The sequence below is a fragment of the Micropterus dolomieu genome, linkage group LG13, assembly GCF_021292245.1.
Source record: "Micropterus dolomieu isolate WLL.071019.BEF.003 ecotype Adirondacks linkage group LG13, ASM2129224v1, whole genome shotgun sequence".
Taxonomy (NCBI): Eukaryota; Metazoa; Chordata; class Actinopteri; order Centrarchiformes; family Centrarchidae; genus Micropterus; species Micropterus dolomieu.
Window position 1 is genome coordinate 24,634,983 of NC_060162.1, and position 6,330 is coordinate 24,641,312.

Below are 6,330 nucleotides of genomic sequence, written 5' to 3' on the forward strand. Positions count from 1 at the left end.
TAATAAGGGACTTGTATTGGGATCAAGGGCAAAACAAAACAACAACCTACTTTTGACTGAGCCCTGTGACTTTCCAAAGAGCAATGTTAGTACATCATTCTTGCTTAGGGGCCTCCTAATCCCTGTGCCTGTGCCTGTTAAGCCCATGTTGTAATCCACCCATGTATTTAAGTAAATCAGTGTTATTGGTAAGGCTTTAATTAAGTATCCACTGTGAAAGTATTGATAGCAAAGAAGAGAACACTTGAGGATTTTCATGCTTTCTTGTTAGATGTTAAGATGGAAAGAATGGATAGGAGGAAGAAAATAAGGAATGGAAGAAATCAAAAAGAAAGTATGTATAAGGGGAAATGTTTTGTCCTGTTCCTGCTAACATTTGTTGTCATTTTGAAGATATAATAATATATGTCAGATACAGTAAATAGTGGACTAAAAGTTACAATATTTCTCTCTGAAATGTAATGATGATAAAAGTCTGCAAAAATGGAAATATTGCAGTAAAACACCAACACATAAAAACAGTACTCCCCACCTGTGAAATTACATATCTCAACTGTGAATAACCCTTTTCTTGAACTCAATGTGAGTATAATTGCTATATTGGACAGAGGGTGTTGTATGCTGTACAGATTGTAAATCGCCTTGAGGCAAACTGTGATTTGTGATCTTGGGCTCTTTAAATTAAAATTGACTTGACTTGACTATTGTCACAAACCCAATGCAAAAATTCAATTTGAAAAATGCCATTGCAATGCTGCGCTAACTTCTGCAATATTTAAACAAAACACATTGTCTGCACCGCAGCAAAAGCAATAACAACTGAATGCCGGAGATGAAGCCATCCAGAATCAATGGTTTTATAGCGAATGTGCACCAGCAGCAAATGATGCATTCATTTTTTCCTGTGGGTCCTCTTGATGAAAGGAGGGTTCATTTTATTGACTGACAGGGAAAGGTCAGAGTGGGGGAACGCCACCCCCGAGCCTTTAAAGATGGAGTGATATTTCGTGTGAAGAAATCAAAACAAGGCCTCTAAATGGAGCCTATGGGGAACGGAGACCCAGCTGTAGTACTGACAGGAGCAGAAGAAGAAAAAATGAAGAAGCTCACTCAGAGACAAGAGCCGGAGAGGGATCAAGTTTGGCATTCTGACTGTCATTTAGCTGATTTCCCACTTGGTTTGCATTTCCTCCTACCTGTGGAAGACATTTCATCTATCACGCAAGCAAATACTAAAACATTATTAATGACTGAAAGGTCTCATTACAGATAAAATGTCTGCTGTTGTATTTTCAAAACTTGGATCATGAAATATTAAATAGGAAAAAATACATAGTAAGTAGGACGTGGCATATAAAACCTTCAGGAACGATAACATCTTGAATAAATATAGGCATAATACATACAAAACCAACATATTTGTTGTATGTCATCAAATATGTGATCCACTGGGGGCCAGAAATATTAAATAATATAAGAACATGGCTCATGAAATGATGTGACCCCATGTGGGCAATGTTGATGGGTGGGTGTGTATTTTATTCCCTCATTCTATTGACTCCAACCTTTAATGCTACTTCAAGTGCATATAACACATTCAACATGAATAAAAGACAAACATTTACTGCAGACCAAAACTCTGCTAGATCATTGTTTTACATTTAGTTTAATTATTTATTAGTTTAAGATACAAAAAAGTATAACCAATGTTAAAGAATAGATAATGTTGTAATGAGTCTATCATGAGTCTACAGCAGGGGTCCCCAAACTAAGGCCCACAGGCCAGATATGGCCCACATTTGTATTGGTGCTCTGAGCGATGCCAGAGACATATTTTGAACATTTAAATATATGTTTTAATCATATCTGTATAGATGATAAAGTTTGGCTTTCAAACAAAAATGTCTTCTTAGTTGTTTACTGTTAATATAGCCTACAAATGTGTTAGTTTCACCCACCAACAGAATGGTACATTCAAATTAACATTTCATCGTGATCAGCGCGTGATACTGATCTGTAGCACCTGTGCATGCCAGCAAGAAAATTCAAAGAGACAAAAGAATGGCTTAAAGGTTGGTAAAGAGAAAAGTTGATTCAAACACGACACAAAGACATGCGAGCTTGCAAGGCCAAATGAGAGCAGACAAAGGTTTGAAGCTAAAAAGCAGACAGACATCAGCTCGGCAGAATACGTTTGTATATCACAACCCAGTTGTACCAGTCACCCATTCAAGCAATGTGCTGCAAGGTTCGGATGTGGGAATTTGTCATGAAGGTGGTGGTGTCACGTATAAACTTCATCATTGCAAACAGACTTAAACACAGGCGGTTCCATACCCTTCTCTTGGAGCTAGAGTCTGCTCACGGAGATGAGCTTTACCACACTGAAGTCCGATGGTTAAGCAGCGTCGGAGTTTTGAAGCATTTTTACAAGCTGTTACCAGAAATCAACGTCTTTCTTCTGACAAAGGGCAAAACTGTCCCAGAACTGATCGACACAGAATGGAAATGGGACCTCGCCTTTTTTAACAGATGTGACAGAGATGTTAACCAGCGTCAGTTTGCAGCTCCAAGGCAAGGGGAAACTGTATCCCCACCTAAAAGAATGAGGTGAAACTAGCACTGCTCGTGGGACAAGTGCAAAAGCAAGACTGCACCCATTTCCCTGCTACCCAAAGCCTCTCAGCTGAGAAACCAGTGGCTCCATTCCCAGCTGAAAAGTCCATGGGAGCGATGGAAATGCTGAAGGCGAGGTTTGATGTACGATTCCGACATTTCAAACATCCACCCTTCTTGGTCCAAAATCAAAATGAAACTGTGCCAAATGCAGTCGTGTGGAGTATTCAGTCATGGGGTAGTCGTTTCATTTGAGAGAATTCATTAATTCACTGGAGAGCATGATTTTTTTTTTTTTAAATCACTTGCCATCCCTTTAATGAAAGCTAAATAAAATAATAACTGTAAAGTATATTTCGCCACAACACTATAAGCAAATCTCTGAAAAATAAATTTTTGGGGCCTTCAGCTTAGGACTTCTACTCAATGGTTTACCGCTATTTTGTACTCAAGCAGCAGATTAATGAGAGTTTACCACTACACGTCTTACTGCACTGCAGGGTGAAACTTAAGAGCTGATAAGAAAACTTTTTGAGATATTTTTCTTTGAGGAATAGCAACATGTTTTTCAAAAATATATATATTTTTTTAACTGAACAAAAGAAGACTAAGTAAAGACAAACTAACTTCTCAAATTCATCAGTGTTTCATTTTTGTCTCAGCGTGAAGCAGACATACAAAGGCCTAACAGTTTCAAATAACCAAAAAGCACTGATAAAGATTAGGTAAACTACTAAAAATTTGCCCAGGAACTCCATGGCAACTTTTGCTGCAGAAACATTTAGGTTAGTTACAAGAAAAAAGTATTTATTTTTGATACCCAGCTGAGCTCTATTGAACTCTCATAACTCTGAAGTGTTGACGCTTGTAAAAGACAGAATGGAACAAAGAGTTGTGCACGTTCCCAGCACTGTCATAGACTATAGATATTCTGCCAATCGAATGTTATAACAAACAGTGTCTTCAACAACAGTCATCGGGAAATGGCAGCAGCTTCCCTCACACACTCCAAAGCCCTGATAAACAACACATACATGCAGGAAAACTCTGTCTCAGTGTTTCTACAGTGACTCCTAAAAGGGTCACTGCAGCAATTTAGTATTGTACTTTCAAACAGTTGGAGGCTTGCCAGAGATAAATTATAAACAGAATGATCAAGATTGAAACAGAGGCAAATATCCTGACTTTTAGTCCCTCAAAACACTTTCTGTCTTTCTGCTATAGATGTGTGGAGATGTCCCCGAGCCAATCTGAGCATATTTTAATGGATTAGCATTGAATTAAAGAAAAACTGCAGTGCTGCTCACCTGGATGATAGCCGGGCATGTGGGTGTGGTTCTGAATCCTGCATCCTCCACTGGCAAAATAATAAACATTAATTCCTTGTATAATTTAATGATAAGCCAAAATGAAACTTGATGTCTGGTCTGTGTGCTCTCTGCAGCCGGTGTCTAATAGTGTTTGTGAGGGAAGAAGCTCCACTCTGCAACACCACTGTACAATCCCAAGTGAGTACTTCTGTAGTTCAGAGTTAGCAACCGTCTCTCTAGCTGAACCCGTCACAACAATTTTGGGTTTTGCTTTCTCAGTTAAACTTTCATCCATAGCATATGAATAGTTTAATCTTGTCAACTTTAAAGATTTGAACAAGGACCTCCTGTATTTGGATGATGTAGCTTGTGAGAACTAAGGTGTGTCAGATTTAGAAGCTTCATCTGTTTAATGTTTGAGATTTATATTTAATCAACATTTAGGTTAATGTAAGTATCTGATTGGACTCAGTATGAGAGGTCGCGGATTGGGATCAGGGCCAAAAAGACTTGATAGGGGCATCCCATGTCCAAGCCCAAGCTGAGATGAGGGTTATTTTCTCAGACTGGACAAAGCCCCTACCACAGTTTTCACTGGCTGTTTAGTACTCCCCATGAAAATGAAAATTCCTCCTTTAAAGCTCCCTCCAGTGTATTTTGACATTTCCATGATATTTCATATTCATCAGTCATTTCCTTACAATGTTGATTACCCACATAGTTCACCAAATATTTTTTGACAAATAGCTTAATTTTGTGCTCAAAGTTGCAAAAGTTGCTTAGTTGTTAAAACGGGGTTGTGACGTATGACTTTAGTAATTCCATAAGTCATACGTCATTCTCCAAGCTTGCGCCTCGTTAAAAAACTGTCACGCCTTCACGCCTCGTTAAGTCAGAGCATCAAACTGATAAATATCGTTGTGAACTAGCTACACAATTTATCATGTCATTTACTTAGAACTTACAGTAGGTATGTCTCTGTGTCTGATTGTTGGTTTGTCTTTCTAGTTTAGTTAGCTAAGTTAACTAAGTTGTAGTTAGCCAGGTGTAGTTAGCTAGCATAGTTACTGCAGAAAGTTAGCTAACAGAGGGTCTTTATTTTATTTCCTCCTCTTGGTTTAGTGTGCTGTTCATTTTCATTATGGCATTTGTGTGTGCGCTGTTGGAGGACAGATGACAGAAAACGCGTTGCACTTTCATCTGCCACCGTCTTATATACAGTCTGCAACATGCATTTAACTGACTGGCCGTTTTACCAATGCATCGGCGGAGGCAACGGTATCAGAAGTCTTTACATACAGTTCAACAGAGTAATAGACCCCCCCCCACTCCCCAAGGACCATCGACTGTATGACTGATAACAGCTGATACGCGCACATTAGTTTCTGTCATGGGTAAGTAATAGCTACTCCTGCCAGACAGTAAAGTGTACTAAACTTTACAGTGTAGTGATGTCAACACAGCATGTCGTTAGTGAACACTCCAGCCGGTCAGTTTTGGTTGTCATGGTAATGTATTACGTCCGACTATTAACCACACCCCCATTCTCTGTTCGAGAAAGAACGTTCACCAAAAACGGCAGTTAAAACTGGCTGGAGGGGGGCTTTAAAAGGGAATACCTTTATGTGAAAGTCATCCCTATGCAACAAGACGAAAAACTGAACCGAGAACTGAAGTATAACTTTCAGTAAATGACCACAATCCGTCTGCATAACACTGGTCTTTGTTGCAGATGTTCCTAGAGGTGAGTAGAAGTCTGAGTTTGTGATGTCTGTCAACATCACATCCTTTCACTTTGAACTTCTCGGCGGAGCGTTCACTGGCTCGCTGCTCAAACTTGCTACCATAGATATGGGACACAAAGCTGTTGATCTCCACTGCAAACACTCTCTTCCTCTTAGGGATCACTTTAAGTTTGTCTTCTTTTGTGATGATTTTGAAGACATGTTTGAACTTGACTAGAATCCCTGTTGTCCCCACATATGATGGGCATTTATACTGGACCACTGTGATGATGGCTTCATGGAAGTCTGCCTTCAGGAGCTTTTTGCTGCACAAACTGCGGATTGCTTTTTGGTTTCAATCCATTGCACAGGTCAATAATGTACCGTCTCCAGCGTTCATTCAGAGGCAGAAAAAGCTCGTATCTCTGGTGATCAGGCTTGATCTGGAAAATCTTCACGGCCCTGTTCTGCTGAGCGTTCAGTCCTTTGGCTCTCTTGTTGTTCCTCCTGGACTTGTCCTTCTTGGGCCTGATGTAGCCCAGTATCACAGCCTTGCGAGTCAACATGCTCTTCAGATCATGTCGTGTGATGGCCTCTGCTTTAGAGTTGGTTTGAGACTTGACACCAAGAACCTTCTCCAGATCACGAAGGATCGTGGCACGAACAAGCGCCTCGTCCAT

At 39.9% G+C, this 6,330-nt stretch overlaps 1 pseudogene; it reads right to left on the bottom strand.

Annotated features, from left to right (window-relative positions):
- Positions 1-5,564: 5,564 nt before the first annotated feature.
- Positions 5,565-6,330, bottom strand: LOC123982284 (annotated as a pseudogene).